The sequence below is a fragment of the Amblyomma maculatum genome, chromosome 8 (assembly GCF_055883805.1).
Source record: "Amblyomma maculatum isolate TAMU_Amacu chromosome 8, ASM5588380v1, whole genome shotgun sequence".
In the NCBI taxonomy this organism is placed as follows: domain Eukaryota; kingdom Metazoa; phylum Arthropoda; class Arachnida; order Ixodida; family Ixodidae; genus Amblyomma; species Amblyomma maculatum.
Window position 1 is genome coordinate 23,574,066 of NC_139351.1, and position 26,646 is coordinate 23,600,711.

The 26,646-nt window shown below is 46.5% G+C and overlaps 1 long non-coding RNA gene and 2 pseudogenes across 1 annotated transcript; 1 reads left to right on the forward strand and 2 right to left on the reverse strand.

Moving 5' to 3' along the window:
• The first annotated feature begins 13,907 nt into the window (after positions 1–13,907).
• On the forward strand, positions 13,908–15,697 carry LOC146180722 (uncharacterized; annotated as a pseudogene).
• Positions 15,698–18,257: 2,560 nt separating this feature from the next.
• LOC146180723 (uncharacterized) lies at positions 18,258–24,765 on the reverse strand (annotated as a pseudogene).
• LOC146180724 (uncharacterized) lies at positions 23,762–26,525 on the reverse strand. Its single transcript, XR_014700394.1, has 5 exons — positions 26,410–26,525; positions 26,101–26,264; positions 25,102–25,254; positions 24,321–24,882; positions 23,762–24,241 (listed from the first exon to the last, which is right to left on the reverse strand). It is a non-coding gene; the product is annotated as an uncharacterized LOC146180724 (long non-coding RNA).
• Positions 26,526–26,646: the final 121 nt, after the last annotated feature.

Below are 26,646 nucleotides of genomic sequence, written 5' to 3' on the forward strand. Positions count from 1 at the left end.
CGATTCCATGCACAAAGAAGCAATGCCTCTTTAACAATTTTACAGCGTGCAGACTTAACAGATAGAAGTTCCTTCTTTGCGCAAAGCTGATATTCCCAGCACACATGACTTTCTTGGAGCTCGAGGTTAAGGTCCAAAACCTGCAAAACACTCGTGTGGGGAAGCTCGCTAAGCCTTGCCACGGATCTCGATTGGGTTACCATGGCGACGGCACCGCCGCCGCCACGTGCCGTCGATGAATTTCCTGGAGAAACACGTGCCCACGCTGCCGAAGCACGCGCCAATGCCTCAGACGCCAGAGAAGAACGCGCTCATACCTCTGAAGATTTCGATGCGTCTGACTGGATTACCCCAAAGAGGAAAGGCAAACAAAAGATTCCGGCGACACATTTCTCAACGCTGAAAACTGTCGTAATCAGGGCACCAAGTACACTCAGTATCTCCCAAGTTAAACCCTATGAAATTCTTCACGAAATTTCCTCAGCAGCAGACTTGGCGCCACATGAGCGACAGGCTCTGACTCTGCAAATCAAATACCACCAGAATGTCATCCTTCTGAAGACCACCAACGAATTGACCGCCCGAAAGGTAGCAGCACTTTCCTCGTTATCCATCCGAGCCAAAGCTCATAACATCCAATCTTACATGACGGCCCCGGTGGCATCGTGCCGGGGCGTAATTCATGGAATCGAGAAAGGTCTTTCAGAAGCCGAACTTTTAGAAAGCCTTGAATCGTGGCATGCGACGATCCTGTCCGCTCGTATGATGGGACAGACCGAGTCTGTATTATAACTTTTGAAGGCACCCATGTACCTCGACAAATTCTGTTCCGCCGCGTCTGTTCCGCGCAAGCCTGAAAGACCAAATGCTTTGAAGTGCAGCAGGTGCCGTGAATATGGTCATCGGCTGCTGAACTGCCCTCACCCTCCGACATATCAACGCTGCCCCACCTGTTCAGCCCAGCTCAGCCAACAAGATGAACCACATCGTTGCTCCGCCTATTGCTTCCACTGCGGTGGAACCCACCCAACTTTTGACCTCACCTGCCCTGTACAGAAACAACAAAACCAAAAAAGCCACAAGGCTGCATATGACCGAAGGAAGAGTCTCAGGGAACAGCTGGAACCTTCTGTCCAAGAACAGAAAAAGCCATCTAATTCCCAGCGTCCCACTACAAAGCGACTATTGACTACGCGACAAAAAATGTCTGGTCACCCTGGAAAGAATACGCCACCCCATCATCATCCGACTCGCGAGGACTTTCCCCCTCTGTCACATGCAAATCAAGAGACGGCACCACCCCCTCGGACCAATGTCTGGCATCAAGAAGTTCAAGAACTGCCAGCTGCCCCACGTCCGCTTCTCAAGCCAGCTACGCTCCCACCACCGGGTAAGCCGAGCCCGCCACTTCCCATTTCCCCTCCCAAACCTTTTTCTTATACATCTTCCGATTCCACACCAGTTATCACATCTGAGAATTATATGCGCCACATAAAAGATCGAAATGACCCTATTATCTGGTACCTTGCAGAAGAAATTTCCGCCATTCGCCAAGCATTCGAACTCATGCATACCCTCCTTAGCAATCTCCTGCAGGATGACGAACGCATGGATTTCCTAAATCATTCTCTTAAACGGCCCCGTCCATCTACATCCCCTGAAGCAACTGCTGCATCCTCTTCTGTCCCTCCCGAGAAGCGCGCTAACGTAGCTTAAGAATGGCAGGGAACAACCACATACACATTGTACAGTGGAATAGCAGAAACCTGCGTGCCAATCGAACACTCCTTATCCAATGGCTCCTGACTTTACCCTCGCAGCCCCACGTCATTCTCATTCAAGAATCGCGTGCTCTTAAAGGTATTCCGGGCTACCGTGCCCTGCATGCAGCGCATGACAGCGACTGTGCACCATTAGTGAGCACTTATATTCGTCGGGACATCCGATTTGAGGCCATTGAAGTCCCCAGTCGTCTTGAACGTCACCTTATTGCATTTACACTGTATTCTGATCACTTATCTCGCCCTTTATCCATTCTAAATTTTTATAACCCTCCTACAGAGTACACGCTTTTCAAACCGCTAATGCACTTTACTTCAAGATTGTTTCGAGACTCCGACTTCTTGATAGGTGGGGATTTTAATGCCCCGCACGTTATCTGGGGTTACCCACACACCTTCCGACCTGGCCGTATACTCAACGACGCATTAAACGGAGCTCAATTAACTGTTTATAACACCCCAAACTCCATTACCCGGGAAGGTTACAGGAACCAACAATCCACCATGCCAGACCTCACAGTGGGCCGCGGACTGCGAGAGGTCACCTGGCAAGTTACAGATGAAAAATTGCTCAGCGACCATTACATTATTAACATCACTGTCCCTAGCCGTACCCGTCCGCGTAAACGTAAAATTCCCCACACAAACTGGAATACCTTTCGCACTATACGCGACACCTCTCATACTACTGGCAGCCTTCAGAGCTGGACAAAAGCACTCAAACATGCTCAGAAACAAGCTACACAGGAGAGTTCCACTTCAGCCCCGTCAGATAATCCGGACCCTTACCTTGTACGCATCTGGAAGAGGCGGAAACGACTCTTGCGCACTCTTCGCACTCAGCCCAACAATGCTCGCCTCTCCGACCGAGTCACCGAATTGACGCGACAGGTTAAAGAACACTGCGTTACACTTGACACCAATCAATGGAACAAAATTTGTAACACCATTAACGGCACACTAAATCAAAAAAGAGCCTGGCATTTACTCAGAGAATTACTCGGGCCTCAACCGGCGCCTGTTCCCACTCTCGAGAAGCACTATTCTAAACTAGGCGCGGATGCCTTAACAGCCCAACTCCGCGATCTCTACATTCCTCCTCCCCTACCCAGCCTTTATACTCCGTACACTGGTGCTTCCAATGTAGAACTCGATCAGCCGTTTACCCTCTGGGATCTCGACTGGGCGCTAGAACAGCTAAAGCGGAAGTCAGTCCCAGGTGAAGACCAGATTACATACTCACTCATTCGAAATCTCTCTGACAAGGACAAAGAACATTTTCTGAGCATTATAAACTTACATTGGGAAGAAAGCACACTCCCAGCATCTTGGAAACAATCACTTATAACCCTACTTCCAAAGCCAGGCAACAAACCTGCGCTTCAAAACCTCCGCCCAGTTTCTTTAACATCATGCCTGGGAAAAACCATGGAGCGGATGGTGCTCAATCGGCTCGAGACTCATCTTGAATCGATAGATTTCTTTCCCCCTCAACAAATTGGCTTCCGAAAAGGTGTGTCTACTCAGGACCTATTTTTTCTCCTCATGCACGAATTTGACCCTCCGCCCACTTCCCAGATCCAAGCCATAGTGGCCCTTGATGTGCGAAAAGCTTTTGATAACCTTGCCCACGATCCTCTATTAAACATCCTTGCCTCTACTGGCTGTGGTCCAAAGATGTATGGCTACCTCACAGCATTTCTCCGCGACCGTACGGCCAAGTTCCGTCTCCCCGATTCGATATCTCATCCTTTCCCCCTCACACGTGGTACTCCTCCGGGCGCTATTCTGTCACCTACCCTTTTTAACCTTGCAATGGCTCCTCTATCTCGTATTTTAGCGTCTATCCCGAACCTAAAACACACATTCTATGCAGACGACCTTACTCTTTGGTGCACTTCTGGGTCTCCTGGAGCAGTAGAGGACACCCTACAGCAAGGTATCAATGCAGTCGTTAGTTACCTTGATAAAGTAGGGCTATCTCACGCACCTGAAAAATCCGAATTGCTGCTGATTGCAAAAACTCGCTATCAGCGCCAACATAACCAGCTGATCAATCTCACAATGGCAGGTCACCCCATCCCTCGTGTATCATCCTGCCGGATCCTCGGACTTCATATCCATGAGTCAACCAGTCAGGCCAATGTATCTACAACCGTTAAAGTTTGCAATCAGCTTACGCATCTAGTTCGCCGCATAGTCAATAAGCACGCCGGGCTGCGAGAGGGTCAAGTCAGGCAGCTTGTCCACGCATTAGCACTTAGCAAAATTTTATATACGATTCCTTACCTTACACTAACTTGTCGCCAAAGACATCAGATTGAGGTTGCGCTTCACATATTGTACAAGGCCGCCCTTAACGTCCCTGTACATACGTCCACGGAGCGCCTATACTCTACTGGGCTTTTCTTGCCCCTGGGAGACCTCATACAACAACATCGCGACCGGCAAATGGCACGTCTTTCTAGCACCAAACAAGGACATTGGATACTACAGCAGGTTGCACTCAAACCTATAGACCTCCCTATAATTACTCTTCCTTCTTCGCTCCCGGATAACCTCAGAATAATCCCCATTCCAAAAAACGTTGCACCCGACACTAACACAGGCAGACGTTCCGCTCGCGTTTCCAACCATGTTCACCCGACAGATTCCACGATCATCTACACAGATGCATCACGAACTAACGTCGGAGCGGCTGCTTACTCAATTCAGAGCTGTAGCGATGTAGTGACGCATACCCTTGGTCCTTACATAGATCCTCCTCCTACAGCGACTCTTGAGACCCTACCAATAGTTACCAGTATTCAAGACCTCGCACAAGCACCCCCTAACCCTTCAGGATATACCATATACACTGACTCAATACAAGCTATACGCGCCATTCACACGGGTCGCATTCCTGAAGAACTACACGATGATCTACACAGAGCCCTTACCAAACTACGTCCCCACACTGTAACACTGAGGTGGATTCCTGGTCACGCTGGAATCCCAGGCAATGAGGTAGTGCATCGCCTCGCCCGCGAACTTCAACACCGGGCGCCTGGGATTCCCTGGCCTTATCCACCAACGTGGGACACTACTCTTCACTACAAAAAAGAAATCAACGTTCACTACGACAACATTAGAGAACCACTCCGTACACTTCCTCTTCCTGATAAATCTCTCACTACCACGCAAATCCGCATTCTTAGACGCATACAACTAAATACACTGCTTACTCCTGCCCGATCTTTTCTATACAGAATCATACATTCCCCTGCATGCCCAAATTGCCCAGAACACTATGCAAACTTGGAGCATTGCATCTTTTCATGCCCTGTCGCCCTCCAATCTCCTCACTTTCCACACCCTCCTCCCCCAACGTGGCGGGCTTGGTTAGCCTCTGACCAGCTGCAAGATCAGTTGGCCATGGTGACCCTGGCCCAGGACATTCTTAACGCTTAATGCAATGCGTTTAATAAAGTTGTTTCCTCCTCCTTGTCCCAAGGCAGCAGAGCAATAAAATATAGGGCACCGGTGTCAAAAAGAATAATCATGTTTTATTTTCGATTATATATATATATATATATATATATATATATATATATATATATATATATATATATACACGTGGGCAATATATGGTGGTCGCAGAGTGTGGTCGCAGAGTGTGGCCATGAATCCCGGCTTCAGGGACGATGGGAGACCCAGTCCGTGTTCCATAACAGCAAATGTCTGCCGCAGGTCACTCCTGTATGGAATATTAAAAATCCAGTACACTTCGAACATGCATGAGAATGCTACGATGAAATTTTCGCTTTCAACCCTTAGCCTTTCAACGGCAGCGGCGCAGGGATCCACTAGGAAGGGAATGCAGTTGGACACTGCGGGATTATTGCTGTTTTCGTCCTGCGCGAAAGGAAAGAACAGAATAACTTTTAGCATATTTCTAAGCTTTCCTCACAATATCAAAATTTACCTGACAAAACATCCGTTTCGGGTTCTCCGTCACCAGGATGGGTTTGAGATTCAGTGCTGCGCTGGCGGAGCAATCTGAAAACAGTATTTGAGAAAGTGAGTTATGGATCAGCTGCATTTTCAGCCTAGAAATCCTGCCGCTTACATTTCTTTTTTTCGTCATCGAACACTCCCGCGAGCGCGGTCTCAAATTCCTTGATGAGTGCTGACGCACTTTTAATTTTCTCACCTTTCTGGACCTCTTTCATGCTTTTCCAAAAAGCTCAAAATATTTTTTTGGCACACTTCCCTGTCAGCTGCGTGAACTCCGCGTGCAGCTGGGAAAGAATAATGACGTCAGCGTAAATATTTCATATTCTGGTCCCCATTTTCGATAGCTGCCTCTCGCATTATTAAAATGCGAGAGGCAATAACTTATACCTTCATTCTGATTACATTCAACTGCGCATATACTCAATAGAACCAAAAGTTTTTCACGTGCTCTTTAAAGATAGTAAAGCATTGCATACCTCTTCGGTGCCAACTAAAATTGGATACTCTTCCAACACCTCTTGTACTTTCACATGTGCAGCGTGAATCCATTTTCTGCACCCTGTGTATCTCCGCTCCATGGCGTCACGTAGACGTGTCGCGTTTTCTGCTGCCTTTTCTTTCTTTCCCTCTTTCTTAATATAGTCCTTGTGCGCTCCGACAGATATTTCATCTTCGCCCTCATCTAGCGGGGCGTCCTGTAAGAGTAATAGAAAATGCAGGAAAATAGAGAAGAAAATAAAGATGTTCTCCGCAATCTAGAATAACGTATAAATTCAACCAGTTGGATATATTATCAAGAGCCGCTATGAGAGTCAAATTGTCTGCACCGTATGTTCTTTCCTGTCTAGCTCCAGTTCGAAGTCTAGTATAGGCATTCTATGCTTCTATGGAATGAAAGCAGAGCCATTTCTTACCACTCTTGTTAGTGAGGGCCTTTTTATCGTCGCAGTGATGGTAGTGCCGGCGGGTTTGTTCACCTTTCTCTTGGCATCAATTTCTTCTGATCCAAAGATTTTCCGTCTCTAATTTTTTGTGCGGCGCTTGAGGGTGATAAGCCACGACCCCTGCCAATTAAAAAAGAAAAAAAGAGAAACATTGCATCTCTCTCGATCGAAACAGGTTTCAAAAAAACCACTAGAAATAAAATACAAAATCTCGTCCATTAATGTATTTCACGAATGTATTTCACGACCAAAATACTGCTTTAAATTTAAAACATTCCAAACCTTACATATCCAGTTCCAGTTTTGTCCCTGAGCGGCGGGTATTTGAACACGAGACGTTTTGCCGCCTCCGAGTACAAGGCTCCTGAATACCTGTTTTATTACAATAAGGGCATATGTGAAGCACAGGTACTGAGACCCTCTTGCATGCAGTTTTCTACCGGTAAAGCCGATCAGTCAAGCGCTGGAAATTCCATCCTATACCGCTCAATCACTGAGCCATTATTCTATAAGATGAAAGATTATAGAACACCATTTGCAGCTGTTTTATTATTGTAATTTACTTACATTCAGAGCTATATATAATGAAGAAACACAACTTTATGTCCTTGATCTCTCCGTATAGCGTGCCTATAGGCAGAAACATAGGCACGAGAAGTCGCTGCTACCGATAGCGTGTACGAAACAATGACTCATATTCGCGCAGATTTATTCAACCAGTGCAGTTATAATAAAAATATTCTGCATCTGTAGGCGGAACCAGAGTCCACCCCAATATTGTCAACACATTTATGCGGGAAATATGCGAGGAAGTCGTGGTAACCCTTCGCGCCAAACTTGCTTAGCCTGACGGCCGCAGGGCTGGGCCGGAAAAAGGTCAATTTTTTAAAGAGCGAACTACGCATTCGGAGTAAGTCGATTGGCACAAGAGAGCAAGACCAAGGGGTGAGTTACGTTTAGGGAAGTCAAAATAACTTCAGTGTAAAAGTATAAATGCAGATCAATTACCTTCAAAAGAATAGAGAGACTTCATTCAATTTCGCAAGGCCGAAAGTGAACGACTTTACCTTCATTTAAAATAATCTAACCACTGTCATGTCCTATTCGAGGCGGTTAGCCCACTCTGCGCAAAACTCTGTGAAGAACATGTGGATACAGCAGAGTGCACTCGTTCTATAAATTTCACTGCAACAGACAATATGAATTCGGGAGAAAAAATAAGTCTGAAAACATAGGTAAAAGAAGCTATCATCTAGGCCGTTTGGCTGCCAAAGCTGAGTTCGCAAATCAGCGTAAAGTTGTCAGTTCTAACATTGACGAGTGTTTGTAATGCTAAACGGCTTCATCGGATCAGCACAAAGGTGATTCCGCGTAGAGAGAGGGACATGAGTGACAGGGACAGGATGGTAAACGTCATGCCTGCTCTGCCAAAGCTCCTTTGGTGGCCCCAAGAGGGGCCGTAAAAGAAACAGTAAAGTGAGCCTCCGATCGAAGACCTTGTACAATTAAAGTAGAAGAAGTGGCTGGCTGACGATGCAGCACGTACTTCACATCGGGTAGCGCCGTGCGATGGCCTCGATCAACCGCAGGAAAGGGTCGCTTCAACGCCGTCGCCCATTGATCGACAACCACCACATCCACGCGAGGTGCGAGTCCGTGAGGCCATCCGTCATATGCCACCCGCTTCGTGTTAGCCGGTTCTTCAGTTTTTGCCATGCGCTCTCAATATTCTGCGTGTGCGCGAAGGTAATGGGTTTCACGAAAAACTGTGTATGGTTCACAGTTTTGTGAATCAAGTTCAGGTTTACGCCATTACCGTCCATCAATCCCGGTACAAACCAGTAGGCCGCCCACTAGTCGCTGAGGATGGTGGTCCCCGGACAAACGTTTGCGGCGATGATGGCTCCAAGTGCCACTGAGTCCCACCAGTCGACCTTGAAGAGCCGTAGCTCCTTTGTGGCTACGCATACCATGCCAAAAATCCATTGGCCACGATCAACCACGCCGCCGTTATTGTTCTGCCTGTGTGGCGGAACGTTAGCGCCTGCCAAAAGGCGGCCGCGGTTATGCTTCCACTTGTCCCGCATGAGGAAGCATAACCACGCATCGCCCTGTGCATCCTCACCGGGACCGCCCATCGCCGGCTGCAGCTGGAGCTCGGAGCAGCAGACTTTGCGGACGTAGTTGCACCAGTGGGTCCACGTTTGCTTGGAGATATCGTTACCTTCAAGAGCCCTGGTGCTGATGATTGACCCGTCCTTTGCCATGCAGTAGGTTAAATAAAGCATATTCAATCGTGACAACTTAATGTTTGGGCGGCCGAGGCTGTTCTTCTGGCGAAACAACTTGCGGAGGTGCCAGCGGTCGCTTGAAGAGCTGCGGGCCCATGCAGTGTTGCGTTGCTGTGCAGCTGCGAAAGATGCTTCCGGCATCTGTTGCAGCGACATTAGGTCCGTCGTCCGTTCGTCGACTTCCGATAGACGGTGACTACTTGTCCGTCGCAGGTCGGGCGAGCGCTGTTGAACCCCAGATGGCCATACACTTCCTAAAACACCGCCGTCGCCGGACGACCGACAGGGGCCGTCGAAGCTTGAAGTCACACCACAGACGACTGTGGTACCAGTCGCAAACTTCTCACGAAGTTTTCCTACTTGCGTCATCCATGATTCGGCGCATTTCAGAGAATTTGGGATCCTTTCGGGGGGCAACCATCATGAAGATCGAGTAGTCGCAACAAATACAGAGAGATTCAGAAGAACGACTGGAAGAAGGCCAGGCTTTTTATAGAGCGTATTCACGTGACGTCATTGCAGCTTTACTGGCAACCATGGCACGCACAATGCAACAATCGGAGAGGGGAAAGAAAGAGAGGGGGTCGACGGCGAATAATGTCAAGGCGTCGGTGAAATACGAGCTCTGGGTGGACGACGTCGCAAACGGCGTTGCACGTGTCCGACAAATGAACGACGCGCAGCTGGTAGGACGCCGGTAGACCGGCGCCGAAACGCGTCGGAAACATTTTTCATGAACTTTTAGTTTCGAAGCGCCCAACGTTATGGCGTCTCCACAATACAGGGTTGCCACAACTGCCGCCTGCTAAGTTTGATAGTGAATAGGGTCTAAACCCTCGTGGCCAGGCTATTGGCGCGCTCTCCTCGCCCTCACTTTCCAATCGGTGAGCCTCTCTCATCGTCACCCTCAATTTAAAAAACACTTCCAAGCACTCCCTCGCCCTCACCCCAACTTAATAAACTGCTGATCCTCACACACCCTCATACCCATTTCGTCTCTGCCCTCCCTCACCCTCAACCTCATGTTCAGCAGATTTATTATTGTAGTTATTTTTCATTAATTTTGATCTATGGCAATGTTCTTGAGTCGAAGTAGACGCAAACTACTCTCCTCTGCATCCGCTCTCGGCGGTGTCAAGCCGCGTCGATAATTTATGCTTAGCAATCGGAATTTCTAGAGATTAGCACTGGAAAAATGACGCGAGCTCCGTTCATGCTGTGGCGAATCACTGGCTAGGAGCCATCTAGCACAGGTTGCGACAGCCGCTGACATTGAGATATACACTGCGCAGGGAAGTCAGCGGCTCTTAAATGTGCAAATAACAATTCTGACAGTGCCCTAAGCAAGAAATAAAAGGCGAAACTGCTAGGAGGAACGAAAATAGCCACTGCCGTTGTTCACCGGGCGAACCTGCCCACCGGTTCACACTCCATATGTTTGAAGAAGATAGAGCGACGAAATACTCCACACCGCGTGAAGAAGGAAGAAAAACGAATTTCTAACCAGCCTCTTACGGAAGGCATGGGGAGTACACGGCATGCTAGACAACAGAACAATGCAGTATAGTTCAAGTAACAGCAAAACGCTATCCCACAGAGGCCTAAATTTCTAGGGGGTCCTCTCTCGATCGCTTCGATTTTAGGAGAAGGGGACATAGCATGCAAGCTGGGGCCATGGGCTACAGTTTCAGACATGTACATGATATGTCATTTGGCAGACACCGAGTAAAAAAGTGGTTGTTTGGGCATTGCGCCGCAAGTGCCACCAGCAATCTGCTCCGATCGCGTCCCGACTTCCTCCAGGAACAAACAGAAAACACAAAGTCAAACACGTCATTCTGTTGCGCTTCTGAATATCACGAATGCCGCCGCACCTAAGACTATTTTTTGTTCATTTTCAATTACTATTAAAGTTACAGAACAGCATAACGGAACAGCGCCTAACTAGAGAATTACTACGTGCAAGGTGAACAGGACAGCGTTCCGTGAAAAAGGCTTCATTATGCTTCCCAGACAGCGTGCTTAAATTTAGATTCACTTACGAAAAAAAATTATAAAAAAGCAGCTCTTTGTACGGGGGCAGAAAAACAACACGTATGCGCCAACTAGCCCGAATCCTCACGCTGCATCAGTTCACCTATGTTCACACCTCCTGACCTGCTCCATTCACGGCAGTATATCCGCATATTCAAAAGGCGGAAACCGGATTGCCAACGCTATCAAGGCAAAAGCCGCAAAGAATGAAACACACCTCGAACGTGCATAACGTCGTACACACATTATGCTTGGACCATGCATTTCCCGAAAATATTCTAGGACACTGCCACAATGGAAACTTATTCTTGTACAGTGTGCACGTACATTCTTAAGCATATAGAATTCGCAACAGCGCACCAAAGTGTTGTTTTCAACATAAACGTCAACAATTTTAGTGGTCCAATCGAAAGCTACACAGGAACACAGTGAAAAACTGAAGGGCTTGGCCACCCGTTTCTGCCGTTCGCTGTTGTTCATCTTGTTTTGCTTCTTTTTTTTTAAGGGGGGGGGGGGGGGGGAGTGTTGGTTAAAGGAAAAACCCTCGTTTCGTTTGGACATGGAGAGCGGGAAATGAACGAATGGCGAACTGAGAGCAATGCTGCCATGCGCACCCTTGTCTCCACCCGGCACCTAAGAGAGATCTGTTGAGACAGCCACAGCTACCACTTGAGTCCGGCCGTAGACCGGCGTTACTAGGAACGTGTGGTCTGCCCGCCGCGCGGAAGAGGTTTTTTCAAACAGCTTTCCTAATGACAGCTGCCCTCGCATTGCAACAGGGAGGACAGCCCAGCGCTAACTTGCTTGCTTCGTGCTTTACCTGTCGCCTCCCATGCGGTGCGGCTTTGTCCTTGTACCGAGTCAGTCTTGGAGCGAAGCGCCGCCCGCCAAAGCTCTCAGGCGTGCGGCTGAGGAGCAACTTGGCTGCTACCTTCAGAATCACTGCACCCCGTCCCATGAAACATCTTGCCAGCCTAGTACGAGTAGTGGCTTTCGTTGTTTCGTTTTCAGTTTTTTTTTAGCAACACACCCCAGGTGTATGCGTGTCTTAGACACAAGGCAGAAAAAGGAACAGGACGCTATCTGAACGCGCGCACCTCGCTCACACGAGAAGCGACACGGGGAATTCTTGGAGAGGGGAGGCCTCTTTCTTTCTACAGAAATGGCTAAGCACCGTCGAAATGCAGTCATGCCATTATTTCAATCTGACAGATAGAGATTCAAGACGACACAAACCATGACTATAGTCATGGTGTGTGTCCTCTTGATCTGCTTTATTGAGTCAGTGTTAGAGTGAGTGTGAGGCGCTGAAGGGTAGTGTCGCGCGTTCGAGAGTACGTATCACGCAAACCCTCGTAGTTTGATTCCCTGAAATCTTCTACTTGGTGGGATCTAGCCGACGCTTCAAAAGTATGCGAGACACGTGATCTCTGGTGCGACTCTCGCCTTGGCGGCATGCACAAAAGTACTTCATCTCAGGTAGTCATCTTGACCTTAAGAAAATCAAGGATACTTCAAAAATTCTCATAAAGTAAGAAGCTAGCATATTGCAGTCCGTTTTAACCAAACCCAAACAATGTGTCAGTTGAGTTTCCCCTTCAGGTGGCCAGGTGAGAAAACACTTGATGATATCGATGTTCTTAATACCTTGACGATTCATACTCGCAACAATCACGTTACTGGATGGCACGACAGAAATATAACTATTTATATACATATAAATAAAACAGGAAGACACAAATAAGGAGGAAACTATTTACATGACTGACCCGCTGGCCGGACAAAATCAGCCCCCGTTTAACCCAGAGCGCTTACTTTTAAGCCATCTATCTCCGCCCTTGACGGGGACAGCGACCAATAAGCAATAACGCAACTTTTCTCACTAATCAAAGACTGGGGAAAGGATATTAGCTAAACAAACACTTGGGAAAGGAGAGGTCCCAAACAAACATACGAATGGCACTGACGTCACTGTATTCCGAACCTCTGTTTTCCCTTGTTTTCTTTCGCACGCGTGCATGCGGGACCAACTATGTTGCGTGAACAGCAGCTGAAGTTCTTTATAAAAAAAAATCCAGAAAGCTGTCACTGAGCGGCCAAACGCCACGTGGAAACTCCCATTTGAGCAAGACCTTCTTCTGAGCACCTGTGGCTCAATGACCCATTGCGCCTCATCGCGCACTGGTCAGTCGCCGCACACCTGCTACACTACAAAGGCTGTATGCACATGCGCATAGGGATAGACGCGCATGTAGCAATACGAGAATACTTACAAAAGAAAACATCCACTGGTCCCCAATATGACATTCAACACTGTACGCTGCCCAAAGCTGCGCGCTGGAGTGACTGCTATGGTAGGAAGGCAAGACGAGAAGGAAATGAGTGCTCTCCAGCGGCAGGTGACGCCGGCAACAATATAGGTGCCATCGCGCCTCCGTTGCGCGTCCGCGATTCCATGAAATTGGTAGTCGCCGTGACCAAGGACAGGTGCACATCTCAAAGTATCTACCTCGGTTCGTACGCTCTGTACGCGAAACTGAGTGGCGCGAAAGTTCACCGAACTTCACAGTGTCGGCGTCGCTTGGACTCGAGATCCAAGCGCCCTGGAAGGCTAAACTCCGATGTCACCCTCCCAACTCAGTTCGCAACTTTCACCTGGGTATTCAATATGGCAGTGGTGGTAGTGGTTGATTTATTATTATTATTTTTAAATAATTAAAAAGAAGGAAAAGAGTCGTTGAGGGGATACCGGCTGCCGGATAGTGTACCCGGCGAACGTGTCGCGTCGTTTTGCAGCCACCACGGCGTTCTTAAAGGTTGCCATGTCTTTATTTAAAACACCAGTGACACTAGGATGCATTATGTCCCACATTGGATGTGCAGAAACGCGTGTTCGATGTCTTGTTGAAGGAGAAGAAGTTTTAAACGCTGGGCATATAATTTGCGCCGGTCTGAAGGAATGTAGAGCGTCGTCGTATACCGTGCAAGGATTATGCCTGCAAACATCACACGTTCGGCAAAGTCAGCACGAGCTGTGGTTCGAGTATGGAAGCGACGAATCTATAAAGGTGGGTGCATGCGCTATTTACTAGCTGAATTTGTTGACCTTGTTTGCTATGTCGCGCCGTTGTTCGACAACGAGGGAATTCCCGTTGACTTGCCTCAACAAAGTAGGCCATTCTTCGCGTCTGCTGTTCAGGTGTAGAAATATCTTTTGGTCAGTAGGCCCAAATACGCCGTGCAAAAGAAGTGCGCCTGAGGTTATGCAAGGTGTGGAACCAGGCTAAGCTACGCCCTCGTGTTGCAAACAAAAACAGGCGCCGTTTATATGCGCTTGTAAAGAAATGCATTTGCTTGCATGTGATCACTAAAGCGGGATTTGTCGTAAAGTACACGTCGAAAGTTCCCTCATGCACGCATTCCAGAAAGCAGATTTAAATGCAGTGCGAGCATTGCTTTGTCTGCTCATCGTTTGATGAACCGTATCTGCAAAACGCCCCTTGGCGCAAGTGTTGCATCCATTACTAATTCGTCGTTTTAATATTGGGTCGCGGGCGTGCCGTCACTTTTGAATACTTTAATAGCGCGTATTGTGGAGATTAGTTATGCTGTTTACTCCGAATATGAAATATATGAATGTTGCTGGAAACGTACTGGAGAGTAATGAATCATAACATGAACATGCTTTTCCTGAAATCCAGTGAGTGAAATTTTTGGTGTTCCTTACAGGGCCACTGTTCATGCAAAGCAGGGAATTCTGCCTGTTGCAAGCACATTATTGCACTGTTGCTTTTTACACACAGGTAAGGATGCGTAGCGATGATTCCTGAGCAGAACGGGATCTTTTCACATAAATTTGCCTGTGTTGTTAATTTCCAACATTTTTGCACCAGTTTGGTGGGCTGTATCCTGTCTATGTGTAAATGTAGCAGTTCTCTTTTCTAACAAAATTACAGAGTTGCTGTTGCAAATGCTTTATTACTATGCAATACCATCTATTCACTGCTGCAGAACTGGCATCCAGAACTTGGACGTACTCACATCTACGGACGTGAAGCAAGCATGGGGGAAGCTGAAAGCAAAGAACATTTGTCAGCCAAGAAAAGTTAAGGACTTGTGTCATGTGGTCTCGAAAGCAAGGATCCGATTGGGGTCTCAAAAACTTGCTGACATCCGACAACGGCTTCTTGCTGCTGCTCCACGAAGCGCCCTAGCAAGGCATGTTGAGGGCCGCTGCCTTCAGAGTCGCAATGTTGAAGAAAGTGCTGCGGACATATGTGACACAAACACACGATGTGAGCCCAGTTTATTACTGCAACACATCCTTGCCAGCCAACATGCCCAGAAGTTTGAGGAACTTCAGTTCCACGAAATTGCATTTCAGGATTGGAACAAATGTACAATTTATAGAGCGCTAAAGAGAGACCTGTGTCCTCGTCTGTCAAAATTTTATGCCGACATGGTTGCTGTGAGTTCCGCACAGGCAATAAACATTTGTGATCAGACAGCTGGCCAGAACAGCACACAATGGCAAAGGGAATGAATGCTCCGGATAACTGGAAGCAAGGCACACACATTTTACAGGTTTGTGCCATCGCCAGATCAGAGCTGGGAAGCCAAGGTCACACCTAAAGCTGAGGAAGACAGCTAGACATCAGGAATGCAGTCAAAACGGTACTATGACATCCGCTTTGCATGCCAATGGACAGGCTCATGTGACTCGGCATTCAAAATATGTTTGAAGAACTTAACGAGGAGTGCAGAATGAACCAAATAATGAGGTTGCCTATGTCAAAACCTTCAAAGGCTCAAGATCACCATATCCTATCGAGTAGTTGGCAAGAAAGAACGACCTGTAAGCACCAGCGTATCAAAAAAGATCCACCCAGTCCTGTGTAAAGGAGTGATAGAAAAAGAAAATGTATATCCAGTTGCTAGGATACAGTACACGTAGATGCTGAATTAAATAGCCACAATAAGGATGGCAATGGAAGTAGGAGAAATAGCCATAGATAGCCCTTGTCATCCATTGCAGCGAAATACAACAGTAATGTCTGTCTCTTAAACAGCAGTGCAGATCTCTTCGGAGGGTGAGTAAGGAAACCCTGCTGGAACACACCAAAGAGTGCACTGGTCCACCGGACGTCTGGGCGTGCAAACACTTCCAGTAATGAGGCAGCTGACTGTATGCAGCCACCATACTCTCCCGTGAACTCGTCGAGCCCACTAATACGCTATGGGGATACCACAGACTATTATAGGGTCAACAGAAGTTTTTTCATACCTAGTAAGAATATAAATAAGGAAGAACACATAATCAGCAAAGTATGAATTCTCACTCTGCCAAATCCAGTAGCTTGAAAAAAAGCATCACACAATGTATAATCTGGCCTACTCCTTAGGCGGGGAACCAAGCACAATGTTACACATGACGTGACATTGACAAAGAAACTACTTTTGAAGAAACACTTGACACAACCAGGAATGTTGAGAGGGCAACCTGCAAAGCAGGGACTGTCCAGACGCACCTGACGGGAAGGGGAAAAGCAGCTGTTTAGGCCATTGGGCTCACGAACCGAGATATAAATTTTTTCATTCCAAATAAATGTTTTTCCCGCCTCTTAAGGCCCGTTCACACTTGCGACTAGCAGCGGTCGCGCGACCGTTTTGGTCGAAAAGCGACAGTCGCAAATGGTCGCATCGGTCGAAAAGCGACTGCCGCGGGCCGATCGGGCACTGCTCGAATTTCTAGTCGCGCGACTACTAGTCGCATATCATTCCACCAATCAGCAAGGTCCCGGAGTACTCGATCGAGCACCTTCTCAATGCAATTAAAGAATATCCCTACCTTTTCAATAAACGGCATCCGGAATTCAAAGGCAGGGAGAAGGATATGGCCTGGGAGGAGATTGGAAAGATATTCGGACTATCCAGTAAGTACTATGACCTTTTGAGAAATGGGTTTTTCATGCAGGCGCAACATTTTATATTCCGTCTATTCGTCGTCGGCGTTCTCGCCTGAAAAAGCTGAAGTGTCTGGCAAGCGGCTGCTACCGACGTTCGCTGTCATCGCCCTGCAGCTTTCCTATTCCCAACTCGCTTTTCGAGAAGGCGACAGTCGCAAGTGTGAACATGGCTCCTCTCCTCTGGTCGCGCGACCTCATCTAGTCGCAAGTGTGAATAGACCTTTACATGTGTGAGATAAGAAAGGGCATGAAGAATAAATATTGAAAACTATTGAAAACTATCATAAAAACTTAGCCTCTGCCTTTAAGGATATGACGCAATATTTTTAAATGCTCTAATGTACGTCTCTCTTTGCAAATTCTTGTTCGCTTATATGCACTTTGCAACTCGCTCAGTCACTAATCCCTAAATTTTTGCCTCCATTAGCTCACGCTCATTGCATAGCACAGAGTTGTAAGGTACCATATAAAGACCATCTGGCATCGACATAATGCCTCGCTTAACCAAGAATTTTGATTGTGCCTGCGGAGCCAAGCAGTACCGCGTCTGTCTGGAGATGCAAGTATCCTGGCAGGCTGGTTTCTATACTGCCTCCCACCTCCAATGAGAAGCCCAAGTTTGCCGCTCCAGCAAAAGTAGCAATGTCATTTGTTCTTGTGACGTCACGCAACCCGCTTATCAATGCTGTCAGATATTGCCTGCCAGAGTCATGTCTCATTTCTCACTCACAACGGTGCACTTTTTTTTAAAGGGGAGGGGGGGGGGGGGGGAGGGGCTTTAACTCTGTCACATTAAAATATTTCTGTAATCCACATCGCCATTAAAAAATAAACACCACTATACAGCTAACAATTAGCCAGAATTGCCCCGCCGTGTTGGCTAAGCGATTAGAGCGCTCGACAGCTAAACTGCGTGTGGTCCCAGTCATAGCGGCTACTTTTCTATGGAGGCGAAAAGCAATTACCCGAGTATAATGTAACGTCAGCGCACATTCTTGCTTTTCTCGGCTTTTACTCGTGTCCTCGTGCAGACTTCTGTTTCAGTGTGCATTTCAACCCAATAACCCAACTTTCTACTCTCCACGTTAAAAAAACCACGTAATCGAAATTTCTGGAGTTCTCCACCGCGGTGTCTCTCATAGCCTGAGTTGCTTTGGAACTCCACAAACCAAATAGCTGGAACTGTTGACCTGTTACTCACACAAACACTGCCGTGAAACTTGTGTGAATCACAAAACTTGCCTTCTAAAATCTTTTGTCTGCAAGCACTGGTGCTGATAAATTAACAATGCCAGAAATTATAATCATTGCCTTATCAATAATAGCTAGCATTTCCCAAGGTAATGGGCCCTTTAATATTCTGAACAGCTTCAACCGCTGAATTGCCCGCTCAGCATGCACACGTGCTCGTGCAACTTGCAACGTTTTGGCTGCATCCTCTGGTGAAAACTGGGTCTAATTCCGCAGAAATGGGGGTTGAATAACACCAATCCCCATGGTAGTGCATGTGCTATCGATGTTAAATCCCTTGTCCACCATCGCATCATCCTTAAAAGGCTCCAGTCTTCCTAATACATCTGAATCTTCCATGCATGCTTTATCAGAGGCACGACCTCCGAAGCAATCACTCAGAAATGTAATTAGTGCTCCTGGCGATACACCAGTTAAAGCGTTTACAGTGTGAGTACCTTTGTAGTGGGAGTATGTTAGAATGCGACAAGGTGCACAGTGGGATTTTTCCACCTACACTTCTGTGCAGTCAAGCACTATCCTCACATCACTGTATGCTACAAAGCATTGAGGCTAATTCTGCTGCACTTCTGCCTTGCTTGGCCATGGAATGGCTGCTTCAAGGATAGCTGCCAAGGGCCGAATTGTGCCATAAAAATACCTGTGTACAGTTCCCTCAGGCACTGCAAATAATGTGGCTAAGCACCTAAATGACAGAAAAGTCTTCAGACGCACAAGCACCATCGTCACTCTTTCCAGTACGCTCCTTTCCGCTTTGAGCTCGTCAACCTCAGCCACACAATCAGCGATATAGTTCGACAGCTTCAAGTCCTCCACGCCTGTGAAGGCGTGGAGGACTTGAAGCTTCTTCTTCTTCCATCTTCTTCCTTTCGTTCTACCTTGTCTTGCGAAGGCGTTTACATGGGCAAACGGGGCGGTGTCTCAACATTAGGCTAGGGGAACACCCCAACTCCTTAAAAGAACAGTCTGGGAATCTTCTGGAGCATTGCCGCGCTTGTAGCATTAAAGTGGACCATAAGGGGAAACAAAAGTGCACACCGCTTTTTTCTAGGGACACCGTTCTTTTTAGACATCGTCACAAGCTGGTTCGCGAAATTATTATAGAGGCTTACCATATGAAAAAATGTCAAAATTTCTATGTCAGCGAGCCGTCGGTTAACTTTGTAGATTGCGAATTTAATTCTTAGCCTCTACTTTACCTTGACTTTACTTATCTACTTAGGTCTATCTTCCTTTTTCTTTCATCCCTCCCCAGCAATGAGTGGCACGTGTTACTGTGTGTTACTGCCTATGATATGACCTAGCTTCCCATATAGAAGGCTGCTTTACTCTCTTTTTTTTTGTTATTTTTTTCAAGTGACCTGTATTTATTGCGTGCTTGAGCAATAACCCCAGTTGCGAGCTAGAGCTTGTCCGTGTCGTCCTTTCGTCCTTCGTGTACTTTTCGCGCTATTTTCCATCATGACATTTTAGCACGCTTTATTTCAGACATCGGTGCTAACGATCCGTCGTGTCGTTCACGTACGGTATGCGGGAGGAGGGGCCACAGAGGCGGTGTTTATGGTGGTCGAGGAGATGCTGCCATCGTGCGGTGCTTGACCGTGCTGTTGACGCCTCATCGGACGACACTCCGGTACTCCTGAAACCACGTTATATAAATAAGATATTTGTAAATGCAGCTTCGTTCCGCCGATCACAGCGTCGCTTCGGTTGTTGTACTTGATGGGCAATGGCCGCCTAACCGATAAGGGCGGCGAGCTGTGTAACAGCAGCCCGCACTGAGTTCGAACAGCGCACGAGCAGACGACTTTCGCAGCTAGCGGAAGTTTGTCCGTGATGTGATGGCTGCAGTGGCCGCATCGAATGGCAGCTTCTAGCAAGCCTTGCCAGTCACCCGTAACGTCACGGTTTAAGGAAATAGTTCCATGCGACACCGCAAGCGACGACCTCTCTGCCCGCAAATTTCAAAAAAACGCTGTTTTTAAAAATTAATAAATCGCTGGCTTTGTTTCAAGGAGTTATACCTTGGGTTTATGCTCAAAAGGATTTGTTCTACACACTCAACACAATTATCAGTCGCTTCTTGGTGATTGTTTCAGTGGACCTTTAACGAAATCTGACCTAACAAAAATTCTGATTTAACGAAGATATCTTGATTCCTCCTCAGACGCTCACATGGTCCAATGCGTAGAGTAACTTAAATAACGAAACTAATTTCGCTATCCGTCCCGATTTAACGAACCTTTCGGTGAAAATTGAAGGCGAAAAAGTCTATTTTTGGTCTCTTTTGTACAAAAACGCTCAAGGATGTATTGACTGCGAGCCAACAGCAACATCGTGCACCAACTATGTCCCGCTTTTGAGCTGCGCGGTACGAAACGCGAGTTATATTGATATTAATTCTTGAGATTTCGCTAACGGTAGAAAGCCAGCCCGTCAACCTGGTGTTGGCATGCGCTACCGCATGCCAACACCGGGAAAATTATGGTTGCCCTTAATCTGCTGCGACGGTTTGTCGAAACACATGAGAAAAAACAACCTGCAGATGTTGCTTACAAACCGCAAGCAAGCAAAGATCAGCGACGTCTTTGCTGGGAAAGAAATTTAGTCCCCTGGGACCGTTTTTGCCGAGGTAAAATTTTCGTTGTTTCTTTTAATAAGTGCTATCGGTGTCGGTGGTTGCGCGGGCCGCATTTTCACTGGAGCAACATAGCATAGTGAACAAGTTGGTATTGCATTTAAAGATGGCGTAACAATAGACCTTCCCTGGGCCTGCCTTGGTTTATGTTGGCTGTTACGTCCTTTCAAAACAAGATTTCATTTTCAGCGCATTTACGCTTTGTAAATATGATGTCGCGGTACTTCCCGATGACGCGGCACCATATAATAATTGACTTTATCGACTAAATGATCGAGAAACGTCTTTCTCGATTTAACAAAGTTCCCAATTTAACGAAATATTTCGCGACTCAACTTCTTTAAATCGAGTTTTAACTAGAACCCCGGTGAGGTAAAATGAGAATTTGGCCTAATTACCTGATTGGGATATGCGTTACGTGTCTTTCATTTCGGGGGAAGGGGGAGGGGGAGAGGTCACAGTTAATGTGTAGCAATACTTGGCAGATTAGTGCCGTGCTCAGAATGTGTGTACAGACGTGTACGCACCAGCTGTGCAGCTGCGTTCTATTTCACCAGTACAGCGCCACTATTGTTATATCAATGAAAAGCTTATACCGAGTATAATTGCACTAAATGCATTGTAGCTACTAACTATTCGAAAGTTAATTAGTTTATTGTGATTAGGAATTGAACTTTATAATACAACGTCAACTCACATTTATTCGAATAGTTTGCGTCAGGTATATTTCTACTTGACTACATGGAAACCTTAATTAATTGTCGTTAATGAATCACCTGTGATTAAAAACTGTAATTCATGTAACATAGAGTCATATATGATTGGATAGCTTATACCGCGTACGATTGCTCTACTCTACTTGGCAGTTTTAGTTAATAACCATTATTAAGTTAACTGTGATTAAGAATTAAACTTCAAGCTACAATGTCAAGTCACATATCACTGGATAGCTTATATCAAGTACACTTGCAATACACTAATCGCCAGTCCTTGTCAAAGCTATTAATTAGTTAAGTGTGGTAAGTAACTGAACTTCAGGCTACAACGTCAAGTCGTATATGTATATATCGCGGGACAGCTTATGTTGGGTACAATTTCACTAGAGCGATTGCCGGTCTTAGTTAATAACCGATGATTAGTTAATGACGATTAACAATTTATATCTAAGCTACAACAATTCATATATTATGAGACAACTAATATCAAGCAATTACCGGAGCCGAACAGGCCAGTAGTCGCCATCGTTAAAGAATTGGAACGGCCTTCCCCAGCACATCGTCGACATCACCTGCCCTTTATCGTTTGCTAGCAATCTAAACAACATTTTTTGTACATGATCACATATATTGCATTGTCTTGTACCTTTTCTGCTCATGCCACCCCTTATGTAATACCCCGCGACTGGTCTTTAAGGTAATAAATTGAAAATGAATGAAATGGCCGTGTTCCCTCTTGCCGGCGGTATTTCGCTTCCCCATACCTCACTTTACCAAGAATGTCGCTTGTGTTTCGGGCGTTAGGACCACTCCCGCTGGGTTTGTTAGCGCTTCCCTTCTTATGCCTTCTTAAGGCATGGCCGCCCGTTTCGTGCGGAATCCTGAGGACACGGATTCTCAGCCTCATTCGGGCCTTTATGTGTGCTAATCAATCGGACCGACGTTGAACGGGAATTAATTCCCTCCGTTACGGGCGCCGGACTGAACCGTTGCAATCCAGAGGGGGCTCCTCCTCACAAGAACTTCACAATGGCGCGTCCGCCGGTAGGTCGCGATGCATCTGGTATCAATTAGCTTCTCGACCGTCGCTCAGTTTTGGCTTCTCGGGAGCTATGCAGCGTCCGTCGTGCTTGAAACCGGGCACGAAGTAGAAAGAATTGTTCTAAACTGACAAAAAGCAAATAAATAAATTATTTTTTGCTTATTCGTTCTTGTCGTAATCAGTGACGATTTAAGCTCGTGCAATGGCTAGAGACACAGGGGGAAAAAATGAAAATTTGGGCACAGGGTATGGCGTGGCAGTGTTAATGGCCTCTGCCTGCGGCTTGCCCTGCGTTCGTGTAGACGCACTCCGTTACTTGCTTGATCACCAGTCCCTCTCATTTTTGCGTCTATTGCCCCACTCACATATGGCATATATTCGTGCCACCGACATGGGTGTAAATTCCCGCTTTCACCATGCCGCTCAAACGTTGGTTGGTTGGTTGGTTGGTTGGTTGGTTGGTTGGTTGGTTGGTTGGTTGGTTGGTTGGTTCATAGGAAGGGAAAGGCGCAGTATCTGTCACACTTGCTCTGTGGACACCTGAACCGCGCCGTAAGGGAAGGGATGAAGGTGGGAGTGAAAGTGGATAGAGAGAAAGGGGAGCCGTAGTGGAGGGCTACGGAGTAATTTCGACCACCTGGGGATCTTTAACGTGCGCTGACATCGCACAGCACACGGACGCCACTTCGTTTCGCCTCCATCGAAACGCAGCCGCCGAGCGCACAAACGTGCCTGCGTTGCCTGGTGGTAGCGTGTCTAACACGGAATTCCAGGCTCCCGGGTTCACTGACTATCTTCCGCCAACTCAGCCATGGCATGTGGCCTAGCTCATGTCATCGCACAGCTCACCGACATATCTGTCCTTGAACGTGTTACCAGCGAGCTATACCACCTGCCGTAGGCATACAAAGATATTAGGAGAATATAGTAACGCATTTTGGCATGGGCTTTCTAGTGCGGACTTTTGTGCCGCGAGGCTTCTTTCACAGTTATTTTGCACTCGAGTTCTATGCCGTATTTTTTTTTTCTGAGTGGTAACAAAAGCATTAGGTTGCAAATGTTGTGCCAACGCAGCACAGCAATAAAATATAGGGCGCCGGTGTCAAAAAGAATAATCATGTTTTATTTTCGGTTACATGTACACGTGGGCAATGTACTTATGGCTGGTCGCAGAGTGTAATGATAAGCCTCGTGGCCAGGATTCCGGGCTTCAGGGACGAAGGGAGGCCCAGTTCGTGTTCTATAACAAAAAATGTTTGCTAAAGGTCACTCCTGTAGTGGATAATATAAATCCAATACATTTAGAATACGCATGCGAATGCGCCGATGGCATTTTGGCTTTCAACCCTTAGCCTTTCAACGGCAGCGGTGCAGGGATCCAGTAGGAAGGGATCGCTGTTGTGCACTGCGGGATAATTGTGGTTTTTGCTCTGCACAAAGAGAAAGAGCAGAAGAAGAAGAAGAACTGTTGGCTTTTTCTAAGTTTTCCTGACAATATCAAAATTTACTTGAGAAAACATCCGTTTCGGGTTGTCCTTCCCCGGGGAGGGTACGGGATTCAGTGCTGCGCTGGCGGAGCAACCTGAAAACAGGATTTGACAGCCATTACAAAGTGAGTTACGGATCAGCTGCATTTTCAGCTGAGAAACTCTGCCGCTTACATATCTTTTTTTCGTCATCGAACGCTCCCGCGAGCGCGGTTTCAAATTGCTTGATGAGTGCTGACGCACTTTTAATTTTCTAGCCTTTCTGAAGCAGTGCTCTTTCATTTTTTTTTTTGGCACACTGCCCTGTCACAGGCTTTCAGTCGCGTGAGCTCCGGGTGCAGCTGGAAAAGAATAATGACGTCAGCGTAAATATTTCATATTCTGGTCCCCATTTTCGATAGCTTCAATGCGAGAGGCAATAACTTATACCTTTATTCTGATTACTTTCAACTGCGCATATACTAAATAGAACCAAACGTTTTTCACGTGCTCTTTAAAGATAGTAAAGCATTGCATACCTCTTCGGTGCCAACTAAAATTGGATACTCTTCCAACACCTCTTGTACTTCCGCATGTGCAGCGTGAATCCATTTTCACGCCCTGTGTATCTCCGCTCCATGGCGTCACGTAGACGTGTCGCTTTTTGTGCTGCCTTTTCTTTCTTTCCCTCTTTCTTAATATAGTCCTTGTGCGCTCCGACAGATATTTCATCTTCGCCCTCATCTAGCGGGGCGTCCTGTAAGAGTAATATAAAATGCAGGAAAATAGAGAAGAAAATAAAGAAGTTCTCCACAATCTAGAATAACGAATAAATTCCACCTGTTGGATATAACATCAAGAGCCGCTATGAGAGTCGAATTGTCTGCCCCATATGTGCTTTCCTGTCTATCCCCTGTTCGAAGTCTAGTATAGGCATACTATGCTTCTACGGAATGAAAGCAGAGCCATTTCTTACCACTCTTGTTATTGAGGGCCTTCTTATCGTCGCAGTGCTGGTAGTGCCGGCGGGTTTCGTCACCTTCTTTCTCTTGGCATCAATTTCTTCTAATCCGAACATTTTCCTTCCCTCATTTTTTGTGCGACTTTTGAGGGCGATATGCCACGACCCCTGGCAATTAAAAGAAAAGAAAAACATTGCACCTCTCTCGATTGCAACAGGTTTCAAAAAAACCGCTAGAAATAAAATACAAAATCTCGTCCATTAATGTATTTCACGAATGTATTTCACGACCAAAATACTGCTTTAAATTTAATACATTCCAAACCTTACATATCCAGTTCCAGTTTTGTCCCTGAGCGCCGGGTATAATTGAACACGAGACGTTTTGCCGCCTCCGAGTACAAGGCTCCTGAGTACCTGTTTTGTCACAATAAGGGCATATGTGAAGCACAGGTATTGACACCCTCTTGCATGCAGTTTTCTACTGGTAAAGCCGATAAACAAACCACAGAAAATTTCATCCTATACCGTTCAATCACTGAACCATCATTCTATAAGATGAAAGATTAGAAACACCATTTGCAGATGTTTTATTATCGAGATTTACTTTTATTTATAGCTATATATAATGAAGAAACACAACTTTATGTCCTTGATCTATCATTATAGCGTGCCTATAGGCAGAAACATAGGCACGAGAAGTCGCTGCTTCCGATAGCGTGTACGAAACAATGACTCATATTCGCCCAGATTTATTCAACCAGTGCAGTTATAATAAAAATATTTTAAAGGAATGAGAGAAAAAGGCTTTCTTTCTTAGCATTTAAGTTTTCAATTCCTCTAAAAAAGTTCTCTTTACGGTGACTTCTTTTTGCCCTGTTTTTACAGGCATTATTTCAGTCTTGCTGCATTGAAATCGTTAGGAAGTGCTTGCGGACGGGTATGACAATATATGTATCGGTTCTGCGAAGTCTGCCAACGCTCCACATTCACGCAATGCAATATTGTACGTACGGTCCATAGGAGAGCAGGTCAGCAGAAGCCAACGTATAACACTGTGGCGGACGTCCGACGTGATCGGCTTCCCCCCTGAGATCTCATCGAGTTGAGTTTCCGCATTAAATGTCAGTTCCGGCATGCGGTACTGGCACTTCATTTTTAGTGCTTGATGCTCGTGCCTGTTCAGAGCAAAATGAATCCAAGATTGAATGGTGACGTGACGCTAGAACGCAGCTCGCATCAGACAGCTCCAAACACTTACTACTATGATATACGTTCGATGAAAAGGGAGGCGTTGCGAAATAAACTTTTTTTTTCATTTACCTGACTTCAACTGGCGTTGATGGTGCGTCTTCACTGACGGTGTCAGCGACACGATTCACCTTCGAGTGCTTTTCTACCACCGTATCACTTTCCATATCCACAAAGTCTCCATAGCCTTTGTCATAAAGCTGGAAGGCAAACATCTGCGTCAATTGCGCTACAGAAGCTGAAATAATATGACACTGGTTAAAGCACGAGCGCTGTATTTTACGACATAGTGGAATATGGGTGCGCCTA